General features: G+C 34.0%; 1 long non-coding RNA gene across 1 annotated transcript; it reads left to right on the top strand.

The window, feature by feature from the left end:
* The first annotated feature begins 2,276 nt into the window (after window positions 1–2,276).
* LOC149753352 (uncharacterized) lies at window positions 2,277–11,270 on the top strand. The gene is made up of 2 exons (XR_016395729.1): window positions 2,277–2,370; window positions 11,109–11,270. It is a non-coding gene; the product is annotated as an uncharacterized LOC149753352 (long non-coding RNA).
* The last annotated feature ends 5,166 nt before the right edge of the window (window positions 11,271–16,436 follow it).

Raw genomic sequence — 16,436 nt, 5'->3', positions numbered from 1 at the left:
GATCCCGGAAAAACAACAAGTTGGTTGTAAGCTTGTAAAACAACCAGACTGTAATCGGGGTGATTATAGTAAAATTTTCAAAAAATTTTGGGGGACGTAGGTGGAAGATTGGCACCGAACCGCTATAAAATCCCTGTCTTTGTATTGTTTTTTTTTCCAATTGCTTTCTCATCTAGACTCTATTACTGCATATAATTAAAATCAAGAAAGCTTTCCTAATCAACACTAGACAACTTATAAACATCCAACGAACAACTGCCTAATATCTTATTGTTGCAATTAACTCTAAATGTGTTAAAGCTTAAATCTCAAATAGGGTAAATTTATTGAAAACCCAATTCATCCTCCCCTCTTGGGTTGTCACCTTGGGCAACAAGTGGTATCAGAGCAGATGCTCTAATATTAATTGTTGATCTCACGATCAAGAGCCAAAGATCATGACAGCTCAAACAGATAGTTTTCTAGGAGAGGGACAATTAATTGATAGACCTCCACTACTTAATGGCAAAAACTTCACACATTGGAAAGCACATATGCGCACTTTTATTCAAGCACATGACTACGATTTATGGAGTATCATAGTCAATGGGCCACACACAAGCACTAATCATGATAAGAAAATGGCTCAGCAAAATGCAAAAGCTATGAATGTTCTATTCTGTGCATTAGATAATAGGGAACTTAATTGCATATCCTCTTGCACAACTGCTAAGGAAATATGGAATAGGCTTGAAGTTAAATATGAATCCACTAACAAATCTGAAACATCATGTGTAGAAGAAGAGCAGTATCATATTGCAAATCCATGCTTCATGGCACATGAAGATGAAATATATGAGGTACATGCTGAAACTGAAAATGATTTTACATTTGATGAACTTCATGATGCCTTTTCTGATTTATATTTAGAACATAAGAAACTTATTTGTAAAAATAAAAACTTGAAGAATGAAAATCAAATTCTAATAGATGAATAACTGAAACTGACTAATAAAATTAAAATCTTAATTAAAAAAAATAAAGAACTAAATCAGAAAAATCAACTTCTTACTAAAGGCCATGATAAACTCAAGAAGAACAATGAAGTGTGAGGATGATAGTGTTATTTTGATGATTAACAAGCAATTATCTAAAGCATGCTATAAGCTAAATTGATGCTTCATTTATAAGTTCATTACTCTCAGTACATTTGTTTAATTGAGAATATATATATGGTCTTGTTCATTTGAGTGAATCTAACCTTAAGAATGCAGCAAAGTGTGGATTGAGTCGACCCATAGGTTGATTGGGTCGACCCCGGCACATCAAGGAATCATCTGGCACACTCCTGCAAAAACAGCACAAATGAACAGTGAGTTGGGTCGACCCAAGGTAGGCATGAGTCGACCCAACCTCCAAAGAACCTCAAAATGCAAAGAAAAAATGCTCTCTGGATTTACTGAGAGGGTCGACCCACACAGTGGTTGAGTCGACCCAAGCTTGAGTCGACCCAAACCCTGAGAGGGTCGACCCAAAGGCAAGACAGAAAGACAGACAGAAAATGGTTCTCTGGAATTACTGAGAGGGTCGACCCAAGAAGAAGTTGAGTCGACCCAAGTGAACTTTGAGTCGACCCAAACCCTGAGAGGGTCGACCCAAATGGAAGACAGAAAGACAGACAGAAAATGGCTCTCTGGAATTACTGAGAGGGTCGACCCAAGAAGAAGTTGAGTCGACCCAAGTGAACTTTGAGTCGACCCAAAGAATGGTTGGGTCGACCCAAGTGAAGGAAGTTTGAAATTCATGTTTCTGTGTTCTCTGAGAGGGTCGACCCAAGGAATGTTTGAGTCGACCCAAGGCCAAGTTGGGTCGACCCAAGGACAGGTTGAGCCGACCCAAACACGGGCTGAACATAACGGCTAGTTGTGCAGAAATGCTTTTTGGACTCCCAACGGCTATAAACGGCTAGTTTCTTCAATCCAACGGTCAGAAAGGACTATTTGGAGGTTGGAGAAGTATTTAAGAGGGAGTATTCATCAGAGGAAGCAAGCTTTTGGGGAAAATACATCAAGTGCATTCAAGAGAGAACCCTAGCAAGACAAGCTTCATCAAGAGCTTCATTCAAGAATCAAAGAAAGGGATTGAGCAGATTCAAAGAGGCATTAAGAGCTCCTTCCCCCATTGAAGAGTGAAGCTTCCTTGACCAAGAAGAGCAAAGCGACTTCAAAGCGATAATTTCCTTCTAACTCTTCTTGTTGTTCATATTGCTTTATATGCTCATCTAGGAGTTTAAATTTTTTCTTTTCATTTGTATAAACACTTTGTAAAGGTTCGTTGGTAAGCCCGCAAAACCAACAAAGGTTCGTTGGTAAGCCCGCAAAACCAACAAAGGTTTTTGGTGAACCCGGAAAACCAAAGTTGTATAGGTTCGTTGGTGAGCCCGCAAAACCAACAAGGTTCTTGGTGAGCCCGGAAAACCAAGTGTATAGGTTCGTTGGTGAGCCCGTAAAACCAACAAGGTTTTTGGATTGTGAGCCCGAAAAACAATCCAACTGTAATCCGCAAGATTATAGTGAATTCCCAAGGGTACGCTTGGGGAGTGGACGTAGGTGCTAAGGAGAGCACCGAACCACTATATATTGGTGTGTTTGCATTGTGTTTGTGCTTTCATTTTTTCTTGCTTTATCTTCTCTTCTTGCATTAGATTAACTTACTTAAATAACCTAAGAGAGCATCCATCGCACTTAATTAAGAAAGTTTTAAAAGTACCAAAAATTTAGAAGAAACCAATTCACCCCCCCTCTTGGATTGTCACCTTGGGCAACAAGTGGTATCAGAGCAGGTGCTCTATAATTCCTTGCCTTTTTTTTTTTTTTTTGGTTTTGACCTAACCGTCAAAGAGCCAAAGATCATGACAACTCAAATAGACAGTTTCCTAGGAGAGGGACAGTTAATTGATCGACCTCCACTATTTAATGGCATAAACTATACACATTGGAAAATACGCATGCGGATTTTTATACAATCAGTTGATTATAATTTATGGAGCATTATAGTCAATGGAACACACACAAACACTAGACATAATGAGAAAATGGTTCAACAAAATTCAAAAGCCATGAACCTATTATATTGTGCGTTAGATAGGAATGAGTTTAATTGCATATCTTCTTGCATGACTGCTAAAGAAATATGGGATATGCTTGAAGACAAATATGAATGCACTAACAAATCTGAAACATCATGTGTAGAAGGAGAGCAGTATCATATTGAAAATCCATGCTTGGTGGCACAAGAGGTACATACTGAAACTGAAAGCAATTTTACATTTGATGAACTCCATGATGCCTTTTTTGATTTGTATTTAGAATATAAGAAACTTATTTGTAAGAACAAGAACTTGAAGATTGAAAAACAAATAGATGAAAAACTGAAACTAACCAGTAAAACTGAAATCTTAATTAAAAAAAATCAAGAACTAAATCAAAGAGATCAACTTCTCACTGAAAGTCATGATAAACTTAAGAAAGACAATGAATTACTTTCAGAAGATAACAGAAGATTAACTAAAGAAGTTGACAGATTAAAACCTATTGTTGAAAGATTTACGCTCAGCTCTGAAAAACTGAACCTAATGATAAATAATCAAAGAGCTGAATTTGATAAAGTTACATTAGGATATCAACCTTGGTACACTCAAAAATCTTTTAAAAATATGTTTGTTAAAACAGTTTTTAATTATTCTAAAACAGATTCTTATAAACAAAAGCTAATTAAAATCTCTTCTGTTGTTCCTAAATCTATACATTACAAATTTGATAAACCAAAATGGGAGAAACAGAAAACTGGAAGTTTTCCTACTACTCATGTTCGATCTAAGTTTGTTAAATTCAACAAGAGGATACAGAAATACATCCCTTGTAATACTAAAATCTGTAAATTCATGGACAAAATAGCTATTAAGAAAATATGGGTTCCAAAAGGAACAATTATAGCTAACCTACAAGGACCCAAAAGAGCTTGGGTTCCTAAGTTGAAAATATGATTATTTTTCTGCAAGCATGTCTAGCTATCCAAGGTTCTAATGAAAGACGTTATCTAAACAATGGGTGCTCTAGACATGTGTTAAAAAATTGAATGTAACTAAGAAGAATGATTCAAATGAAAGAAAGAATGAAATAAGTAATTCTTACATCTTCTCGTATTGAAATTACTTCATTAGTTGATTAAAACATAACTTGCAAGTATTAATCATTTTTGTGATATAAGTGATATTTTTTTTATGAAAAGAAAATATATTCAAATCACTTCATTTTTATAGTATGCTCCACTTACTATTGGATAAGTTGCAAAATGGTTAATTAATTTATTAAAAAATAACTCGATGAATTCTCTATATGCTTGATTAAGAATTTTTATCCATGGCATTATTTTTTATTGATCATGAAAATGATAATGTGTACTTGGTATGCTTTTGAATATTTGCACTATGAATACCAAGATTAAAGAAACCATCCTTGGCACATAGAATCAACTCATGCTAGTATGTACTTACTCCCAAAAGATCTTGCCATAGGCCCACTTAGATTATCTACTTAAAGGTCAAAGTTTTGCTATGCATGCTAACTAAGGAAACAAACAAAAATCTTTTCTAAATCTAAAGATGTTGTTTCCATCTCTAAGTTTTCAAAAGCTTACGTTGGATTTATTCTTGGGAAATAAAACTGAAGTATTTTTCTGTATTTACTAAATCTTGTAAAAGTGTTTCAAATGATAAAGGTTTCCAAACTGTGAAGATAAAGAGTATCATGGCACAGTGTTGAAAACCAAAATCCTGATAAAGGTTATACAGAAAATAATATTAAATCCAACGATTTCAGCACCAAGGACACCATAAGTAAAATAGAGTTAATAGAATTCTTGAAGAAATGCAAAAGATAATTATGTATGATAGTCATCTACTTAAATAATTTTTAAAAGACTATCATCACTGCGTGTCATACATATGATCTCTCTTAAATCTATTTTTTGATGAAAACTTCTTTTGATCTTCTGAAAAATAGAAAAAGAACTATTGCATATCTCTCATATTTTTCAGTCGTACATGTTATGCTTGATATGTTCCCATGAAAATAATGCCAAATCTGATAAAGATATTTCTATCCTTGGATATCATTCATCAAGCAATGCATATAGAACATTCATGAAAACTTCTAGTTGTAGAAGTATCAATTCACTTTATTCTTTATGAGACTAATGATTTATTATCAAAATACTAAAAACAAATTATATATATGTATATGGTTAATCTTTTACATATAACAATCTGAAAACATGTTAATAATTAGAACCAAATTGAGTTTTTCAGAAATGCACTTAATGAAGAAAAATTGATGACTACTAAAAGACTAAATCAAGAAAAGATAAAATAGATCTTGATGAGATTCTTGTATGATTAGAAGTAAAGATCACCATTATCATTTGCTTGCTTTATGAGCTTTATATGCTATCAAATGAATGTGTAGAACTCACCCCTATGTGGTTATTTCATTAAAAAGGAGATCTATGTAAAATAACCACCATACTTAAAAATACACATTACATATATGATAAAGCAATATGTGATTTGGTACAAGCATCAAAAGCATGATATATAAAAGCTTAAGTAACCTTTTTGATAGAAAGTAATAGTGATAAATCTATGCATCAAAAAGAAGAATTTGTAATATCTTATTTGCTCAAAGTATGCATTGATGACATCATTTTTGGGTTCTACTAATGAAGAATTATAATGAAGATTTTACTTAGCTCATGTAAGGTGAGTTTGAAATATGTGTGATGAATGAATTAACATCTTCTCTCAATCTCCAAATTAAGACAAACAAGAAAGGGGATCTTCATTGACCAACGGTAGTCCACAAGAAAATTCTTATAGAAGATTGGCATGAAGAAGGTACATCTATGACCCCATCTTGTAGAATTTGAAAAGGATGAGCAAAGTAGATCTATTGTTTAAAGCTGTATTGAAGCTTGATAGAATAATTATTTCATCTTACAGCTAATAGACCAGAATGTATGCTCATTATGTGCACTTGGGCAAGACTTCAATCTAACTTTAATGAATCTTATTTTATTGATAACAAATAAATCATAATCTGAATTTTTGATAGAAACAACTGATTAAGATAAAATTGATTAAAACTTAGCTAATATGTCTTATTGATAATTATCTTAAGGAAATAGAATCTAAGCTAAATTGATTCTGAAAATAAAAATTGACTTGACCTTGATAAATCTTTCCATTGCTCACATGCTTGTCATTGAACTATCTTGGTTAATGAAACTATCTCTTTAGTTCAAGTGATATGTGCTTGCTTATATTTAGGCAATCTCTTGAGTAAAGTGACTCAACAAGCAACTATTGTCATATCTTATATTGAGTCATCTAGTTTAAAACAAAGAATATGTTGGATGAATGTTTTGTATCTTGAAGAAACTAATGACTCTCCTTCAAGAAAGAAAAGGAGTTTGTTAATAATGCAGGATCCTTGAGCAAGAAAAATGAGAGATCTCAACTTGAAGGATATCTCCATATAAGGTACAATAAACATTCACATGCAAACAAGAGAGAGGACCTTCCTCAGCCAAAAGTTCATACATAAGAAATCTAGTAGGTATTTGACTGAAGAATGCAGAATGAAATGGTAATTCTAGATACTTCTCTCATAAATTAATTGAGCAAAGTCAATAACTTAAATCTTATTATGGCATGATTGAGGCCTTTAATTATTAATTTTTGATATCATGTCTATAATTGATTGACTTATACTTTTAGAGATTGTTTCATGGTTTGCCCAAACTAGAATATATCTTTGCATATGTCATAACCATGAAATACACAAGTTTATGCTTAAAATTTTGATCTAAAATAACTTGTGTGAAATTATGAATCCATGAACATAATGAAAATGTTGTTTGTATGATACACAAGATTAATTCCTCATTCTGCTCTTTCATGTAAATTACTTGAGAATAACAAAAAGAGAGAGAGATAAAGAAAAGAAAATGAATATTATTCAAGAGGTGTAGAATCTAAGCAAAGGCAAATACTCCAATCTTAAGGAAAAGTAAAACAAGCATAATATATTCGGGACATTTGGAAGGGATAAAATCCATAATTAATTACACTAAAACAGGAAGAATTCGAAGTAAACACTTTAACCCTTCTATATTGCTCATCATAGGGATGGTGCCAATGGGGAGGCTAGTGGTAGTACCCGGCACTATTTGACCCAACTATTCGGTGTAGGGCATATTAGGGACAGCACAAGAGGAAGGCTAGTGGTAGTACCTCGTGCCCCTTCCCAACTCCACCGGATAGGGAGCAAATAGAGTATAGAGCATAAGAAAGTAAAAATGAAAGACAAAGTAAATGAAAGTATATAAGAAGAATCAAGTCAAAATGGTTAATCACTTGAAAACATACTTTAAGGAATATATCAGTGCGAAATTATATTTAAATAGGGGGAGTTTATTTGAAAAGAACTGATTTTGATCCTTGACATTCTTGTTTTTAGTATTTTAATGCATGACTTAACACATGATATATTTTACTAAATAAAATGTTAATGTAAGAAAAACAGAATTAATTTTGATGCCTTGGTTGATTGCTCTGATACGCATCCGAAACATATCTTTTCTTATCATTAAAATGCACTAATATTGGTCTAAATGATGTGTCTTTCAATGATCTTGATTACAAGCAAACATTTTTAAATATATGATTATGTTTTGATATTTAAAAATTCATTGAGCTTCATGTATACATTGCTGAAAAACTATGATTAAGAAATTGAATTCTATAAATACACGTACCTCAATGATCATCTATAAAAACTGTGATTTAGAAAATCTCTTTTGATATTCACTAATGAATCCTAATTGACTTGATCTTTAGAACTTAAATTGTGTGCCAATTCATATTTTTATGTATCAAATTGTGCTTATTTTCTAAAGGGATAAAAGAAAGTTTGTAAAAGAACTCTAAGATGTATCAAAAACTACATGAATTCACATTTTGGTACTTGTGCCCCAATGCTCTTTTTATCATAAAAGAACCTTGAAGTCATTAAAAGTTAATGATCCAACATGATGATATGACTTTCAAGTATATAAGTTTTGATCTTTCACTCTGAAAATTAATTAAAATTACTCTCCTGTTGATAAAATACTTAATAAATTGGGCAAAAGGTCTTAAACGAACAAGCTTTCATACTTAGTGAAGAGAGAGTAGATTTCCACTCATGTCCTTCCTTGAATATCATTCATGGTACTTCTTGAATTAACCTAAGGAAGATTCCACCTACACTTGATTAGAAAACTATCTTTGGAATCTACATTTAGAAATCACTTCTGGCTTACATCCTAAATATCTCATTCCTAAAGACAAACACATAGAAATAAGATAAGGGATCATGTGCAAAATGGAAACATATGTATTGAGCATATATGCACTGAAAAACAATTAGCCGATATATTCACAAAATCCTTGAGTGAAGATAGATTCTGCACGCTAAGGAGGAAATTAGGCATATGTGATCCTTTTTATTGAAGAAATATAAAAGGGAGCAAGTAGTCTCATGATACATTCCTCTAATTTCCAAAAATCCATGAAACATGAGTCAAAACTTGTTATCTATAGATTCCTTACTCATGTATCATTGTCCCATAAAGAGTTTATAAGGATTGGAAGCAAGGAAAACATTTTAGAAGCAAAACGAAAAAGAAAAATTCTGCACTTGGGTCAACCCAACCCAGAATAGGGTCGACCCAACGTTGAGTCGACCCAAGAAATTTCTTGAGTCGACCCAACGTCGGGACCCCACTGTTAAAAGGGGGACCCGTGAGCTATCTAGGGCACTGTTTACCCTTTGTCCTCTTCCGAAAATCCTATTTCCCACTCTCAATTAGAGTCTCCCTAGGCTGATCTTAGCATCTATATTTAGAGCCTAGGCTAGAAATCTAGTTCTCGTATGTATCTTGCCTTTTCTCATATGTATCTTGCTTTTTCCCTTATGAATCTTGTCTTTCCCTTATATCTTTAAATCTTGATTGTGGAACATTGTACTTTTCATCATTTTGAGCATTAATATATGAAAATGTTCCTATTTTGATCAATGAAGTCTGAAGTTTGTTCTTTATTGCATCTTTTCCCATATATATGTTTTTGATGATAACAAAAAGGGGGAGAAGAGAAGGAAAGAGTATATAAAGGAGAAGAGAAGGAAAGAGTATATAAAGGGAGAAGAGGAAAGAGTATATAAAGGAGAAGAGAAGGAAAGAGTATATAAAAGAGAAGAGAAGGAAAGAGTATATAAAGGGGGAGACGAAAAGATAGAGTATTCACTCTAAGAAAAGAAAGAGTATTACTTTTGTGAGAAAGAGTGAGTAAAGAAGTTATGAAAAGAAAAGAGAAATAAATGGGCAAACAAATTGAAAATCATATAAGAAAGCTTACATATCTAAGGGGGAGCAATTTGTAACAATGAAAATCATCAAATCAAAAATTTTCTATCATAATTCAGAATTTGGCACATATAAATTCAGAATTTGGCACGCTCCTTTCGCACCCCGATACATAAGCTGAAACTCATATGTTATCTCAAATTTTTGAAGTTTCATTGCTAATGAATTATAAATGAAAGGGGGAGCCATTCAAAAAGTCAAATTGGCAACTTTTGAATGATATAGGGGGAGATTTCACAAGTATATATGAAAAGCTGAAATTCAGAAATTTAATCCCTCTTATAAACTGATTTTAAAGACAAGTATCAATAGGCTTATACTCTTTATTTTGTAATCATCAAAAAGGGGGAGATTGAGGATGATAGTGTTATTTTGATGATTAACAAGCAATTATCTAAAGCATGCTATAAGCTAAATTGATGCTTCATTTATAAGTTCATTACTCTCAGTACATTTGTTTAATTGAGAATATATATATGGTCTTGTTCATTTGAGTGAATCTAACCTTAAGAATGCAGCAAAGTATGGATTGAGTCGACCCATAGGTTGATTGGGTCGACCCCGGCACATCAAGGAATCATCTGGCACACTCCTGCAAAAACAGCACAAATGAACAGTGAGTTGGGTCGACCCAAGGTAGGCATGAGTCGACCCAACCTCCAAAGAACCTCAAAATGCAAAGGAAAAATGCTCTCTGGATTTACTGAGAGGGTCGACCCACACAGTGGTTGAGTCGACCCAAGCTTGAGTCGACCTAAACCCTGAGAGGGTCGACCCAAAGGCAAGACAGAAAGACAGACAGAAAATGGTTCTCTGAAATTACTGAGAGGGTCGACCCAAGAAGAAGTTGAGTCGACCCAAGTGAACTTTGAGTCGACCCAAACCCTGAGAGGGTCGACCCAAATGGAAGACAGAAAGCCAGACAGAAAATGGCTCTCTGGAATTACTGAGAGGGTCGACCCAAGAAGAAGTTGAGTCGACCCAAGTGAACTTTGAGTCGACCCAAAGAATGGTTGGGTCGACCCAAGTGAAGGAAGTTTGAAATTCATGTTTCTGTGTTCTCTGAGAGGGTCGACCCAAGGAATGTTTGAGTCGACCCAAGGCCAAGTTGGGTCGACCCAAGGATAGGTTGAGCCGACCCAAACACGGGCTGAACATAACGGCTAGTTGTGCAGAAATGCTTTTTGGACTCCCAACGGCTATAAACGGCTAGTTTCTTCAATCCAACGGTCAGAAAGGACTATTTGGAGGTTGGAGAAGTATTTAAGAGGGAGTATTCATCAGAGGAAGCAAGCTTTTGGAGAAAATACATCAAGTGCATTCAAGAGAGAACCCTAGCAAGACAAGCTTCATCAAGAGCTTCATTCAAGAATCAAAGAAAGGGATTGAGCAGATTCAAAGAGGCATTAAGAGCTCCTTCCCCCATTGAAGAGTGAAGCTTCCTTGACCAAGAAGAGCAAAGCGACTTCAAAGCGATAATTTCCTTCTAACTCTTCTTGTTGTTCATATTGCTTTATATGCTCATCTAGGAGTTTAAATCTTTTCTTTTCATTTGTATAAACACTTTGTAAAGGTTCGTTGGTAAGCCCGCAAAACCAACAAAGGTTCGTTGGTAAGCCCGCAAAACCAACAAAGGTTTTTGGTGAACCCGGAAAACCAAAGTTGTATAGGTTCGTTGGTGAGCCCGCAAAACCAACAAGGTTCTTGGTGAGCCCGGAAAACCAAGTGTATAGGTTCGTTGGTGAGCCCGTAAAACCAACAAGGTTTTTGGATTGTGAGCCCGGAAAACAATCCAACTGTAATCCGCAAGATTATAGTGAATTCCCAAGGGTACGCTTGGAGAGTGGACGTAGGTGCTAAGGAGAGCACCGAACCACTATATATTGGTGTGTTTGCATTGTGTTTGTGCTTTCATTTTTTCTTGCTTTATCTTCTCTTCTTGCATTAGATTAACTCACTTAAATAACCTAAGAGAGCATCCATCGCACTTAATTAAGAAAGTTTTAAAAGTACCAAAAATTTAGAAGAAACCAATTCACCCCCCCCCCCCCTCTTGGATTGTCACCTTGGGCAACAAAGTGCTTTCAGAAGATAATAGAAAACTAACTAAAGAAGTTGATAATTTGAAATCTATTGTTGAAAGATTCACTCTCAGCTCTGAAAAACTAAATTTGATGATAGAAAACTTAAGAGCTGGATATGACAAAGTTGGATTGGGATATCAACCTTGGTACATCCAAAAATCTTTCAAGAATATATTTGTTAAAACAGTTTCTAATTATTTTAAAACAGACTCTCATAATACTGACGAACAGGAACAAAAGCTAACTAAAATCTCTTCAGTTGCTCCTAAATCTGTACATTACAAATTTGATGAACTGAAAAGGCAAAAACAGAAAACTGAAAGATTATCTACTATTCATGTTAAATCTATATTTGTTAAATTCAATAAAAGGATGCAGAAATATATTCCTTGTAATCCCAAAATCTGCAAACTTATGGATAAAATAGCTATTAAGAAAATATGGATTCCAAAAGAAACAATTATAGCTAACCTACAAGGACCCAAAAGAACTTGGGTTCCTCAGTTGAAAATCTGAATATTTTCTGTAGGTGTGTCTAGCACTCAAGGGTCCAACAAAATATATTAATTTGAACATTGGGTGATCTAGACACATATTAAAGAATAAAACTTAAAATATACTTAAAATAAAATAATAATAATTGAAATGAAATCAGTAGTCCTTGCATCGCATCATTCTCTTGGCTTTAGTATTTGATTAGAACATGAATTACGGGTATTAATCAATTTGTGATATAGGTAATATTTTTGGAAATATATTCAATTCACTTCATAGTATGCTGTTGGATAATTGCTAAATGATTAATCAATATTACAAGATTAACTCTATGAATTCTACATATGCTTGATTGAGATCTTTTATATCCATGGCATTATCTTCTATTGATCATAGAAATAAGAATATATGCGTGGTATGCCTCTAAAAAATATACACTATGAATACCAAGATTAAAGAGTCTAGTGGTATTACTTTCATTTGGGATATAAAATTAACTCATGATAGTTTGATCTTAATTTCAAAAGACCTTGTCATTGGTTTACTTTGATTTATTTCTGCAATATCAAAGTTTGCTATGCATGACAACTAGAAAACAAACAAGTATCATTTTCTAAATCTAAAGATGTTGTTTCCTTCACCTTGTCTTTAGAAATTCTCCACATGAAGTTATTTGGATTGAAAGCTCAAGAGATAAACTTCTTGACTTTGTAAAAGTGGATGATTTCTCAAAGCTAACATTGGTTTTGTTCTTGGCACTTAAATTGAAATATTTTCTACATTGGCACAAACTTACAATAAGTTTCAAAAAAAAAATGTTTGCAAACTGTGATCATGGCACAGTTCTTGAAAACCAATTTTCTGTTAAGTTTTGCATAGAAAATGATATTGAATACAATTATTTCTACACTAAGAATATTATTGCATATTGGGTTTATAAAAAAATAAAAATAAAAATAGGACCTTTGAAGAAATGTGTTGGACAATATTATGTGATAGTAATGAATATAGCTATCATCACAGCTTGTCATATTATAAGGTTTCCATTAGAACCGTTTTAGAAAATCTCTTATGAATTTATGAAAAATAGAAAATCAAATGTTGCATACTTTCATATTTTTCAGTTATACATGTTATGTTCTCAATAATGAAAAATATACCAAATCTAATAAGAATGTTTGTCTTTGGATATTACTCATCAAGCAAAGCATATTGAGTATTCAAATAAATAGAACTCTAATTAAAGAAGAATTAATTCATATTATTCTTGATGAGACTAATAATCCTTCATCAAGGAAGGACAAAGATGTTATTGTTGAAGGAGGTGAGCTTGATAAAGGAATTAGGGCCTTAACCCTAAAGAATTGCTCTGCATCAAAAAAAAAATGATAAAGAAAAGGATCAATTTCAGCAAGGTAAATATATTGAATATAAGCAATTCAATATCCTAAAGGTATAATCATTTAATGATCATTCTCAAGACACTAAAATCAGATCTTATGATAAGTATATGGTTAATCTTTTTGCTTACATGTAACAATCTGAATCTAAAAGACATTAAGAAGAATGAACAAGATGATAATTAGTTAAGTTAAATTAAAATCATTCTGAAAGGGATAAAATTTTGAAATCTTGTTGAAAAATCTGAGAACTTGTTTATAATTGGAGCAAAAAAAAATGATTTTTTTTCAAAAATGTACTTAATGAGAAAGAATTAGTGATTACTAAAAGTTCAATCAAGAAAAGATGAAATAGATCTTGATGAAATCTTTGCATTATTAGAAGCAAAAAGATCACCATTATCATTTGCTTGCTTTATGAGCTTTATATTCTGTCAAATGAATGTATAGAATGTACTTCTATGTGGTTATTTCATTAAAGAAGATCTATGTAAAATAACAACCTTACTTGAAAAATACTCATTATAAATATGATAAAGCAATATGTGATTTGGAACAAGCACCAAAAGCATAATATAAAAGCTTGAGTAACTATTTGATAGAAAGTAATGGTGATAAATCTATGCATCAAAAAGAAAAATTTGTGATATCTTATTTTCTCAAAGTATACATTGATGACATCATTTTTGGTTCTACAAATGAAGCTCTATATGAAGGTTTTACTAAGCTCATGCAAGGTGAGTTTGAAATATGTATGATAAATGAGTTAACATTTTCTCTCGAACTCCAAATTAAGACAAACAAGAAAGGAGATCTTCATTGGCCAAAGTAAGTCCACAAGAAAACTTTTATAAAAGAGTAACACCAAGAAGGTATGAATATATTTCATTTTATCTATTATTCATTCCTTGAGTATATCCTTCGATTGTAAATTTATATGCTTGGTTTGATGCTTTAATTGTATGATTTTTTACCCCTTAAGCTAAAATGAATTCATGCTAAAACCTCTGAGCAAAAATTGCCATTATAATCATAACCTTAAACATTTCATAATGTACTTGAGTACTTAATCAAAACAAAAAAATTGAATGCTCTCGGAAAATTCTGTCAATCCTAAGCCACTGAGTAAATCCCCCAAACATTGCTCAAGATGATAAATCAATTAAAATTTAAGAAAAATCCTGATTCAAATGTGCTCTATTCTGCATGACCCCTCCTTAGGAGTCGACTCCAGGAATGAAGGAGTCGACCCCTGACTGATGGAAGTCGTCTCGAGTTGATTGGAACATTGACTCAAGACCCTGAGATGGAAGAGTCGACCCCTCAAAGTGAGGAGTCGACTCCTGGACGTAGGAGTCGACTCGTGTTGATATCGAGTCGACCCCTGACTCGGGAAGACGAAATAAATCCCCAAATTGATTCGACTCCTTCCTCATTCCTTTTCTTGAGAGTCGACCTGCGAGCATTATCTCCGAGCTCCATCCTCCTCAAACTCCCTTCGAATCCTTGCTTCTCTCCTCTGTTTCACTCCTTCCTTTCTTCAAAATGCCGAGGAAGCAAGTTGTCCGCCGAGCGGTGAAGAGAACCTCAGCCCCCGAAGCATCTGAGATATGTTCAAAGGCTCGGAATGATGAACCTTCTCCTCCAGTCATACCATCTCCTTATAGGCAAGTACCACTAGCCTCCTGACCTGTGTCCCTAGGAAGAAAAATAGATTTTAGGTTCTTAGAAGCCGAGGGATTTACCATGGGGCTTAAGATAAAAGCCATGGGATGGAAAACCCTATGTTCTCTGGACATTCCCACCTACCCAAACCTTGTTTGTGAGTTTTACGCCAATGTGAAGGCTGGGATAGGTAGCTTAGAAATAGTAGTCAAGGGTATTCGTATCATTCTTAACTCAGAAACCCTAGGAAGAATTCTAGGTATGCCAACCATCGGTTCTACCCAAGACATCCTAGAAGACAGAGAAATGGGTATCCAGTGTATCCTAGATACAGAAAACTTAAGCCAATTTAAAGATATTTCGGCCAACCTACTCAGTGTGGAAAATAGATTACTTCACCATATAGTTAGCCGAATTTTGCTTCCCAAGACAGGTAGGTTTGATTTTCTTTCAGAAAGGGACATCCTAGTGATGTTTCATATTCTAACCTCTCGTCCCCTGAACCTTCCTTATCTTATGTTTAGGCATATGTTAGATTCAGCCACTAGACTTAAGGCATCCCTTCCCTATGGAATGCTTCTGACCCCAGTTTTTGAGGAGTTCGGAGTGGATATTGAGGGAGAATCATCAAAGAGCCTATCTTGTTGGGACACCTATAATGACTGGTCACTACACTGAATGAGATTCATAACGAAAGACGATCATTGGATCAGAAAATATGAAGAAATATCATCTGCACCGGCAGCTGCGGAACCTAGTGAAAGGGAGCCACCAGCGCAAAATGAAGAATCTTTTGATGCTCCAACTGAAGAAACAATTCCTCCATCTCAGCAGCCCATTGAGATTAGGCTTAATGGTGAGCAGCTCAGAGCACTGAGGAATGATATTTTAAGAGAACTGAGGAGTTCAACTACTTTTCCAACTTTTTGAAATGCTCTATCATTGGTATACCACTCAATTTTGATGTTGTCAAAAAGGGGGAGAATTATTTGAGTATATGCTTTGCTGTGCTAATTCATAAAATACTAGTTTACGCTAATATATCTATATACACAATCTTTTTATTGTTGCATATACTCATAGTTTTGTCATCATCAAAAAGGGGGAGATTGCTGATCCTAGGTTTGATTTTGATGAAATACAAAACCATGAATTATATTGACTAATGATTGTGTCTTTGGAAGAAAGAAAGAACTAGCATTTTATAGGATTTTTTTGATAAAGAAAGAACCCCAAAGCATAGAAGAAGAGTCGACCCCTTCCATCCAAAGGTCGACCTCGAGAAGTC

This window comes from Phoenix dactylifera, chromosome 6 (genome assembly GCF_051530095.1).
Source record: "Phoenix dactylifera cultivar Ajwa chromosome 6, Ajwa_hap1_PhDact_Kaust_v1.1, whole genome shotgun sequence".
Classification (NCBI taxonomy): domain Eukaryota; kingdom Viridiplantae; phylum Streptophyta; class Magnoliopsida; order Arecales; family Arecaceae; genus Phoenix; species Phoenix dactylifera.
Note: the sequence above shows the minus strand (reverse complement) of the source record. Positions and strands in the feature narration are given on the sequence as shown.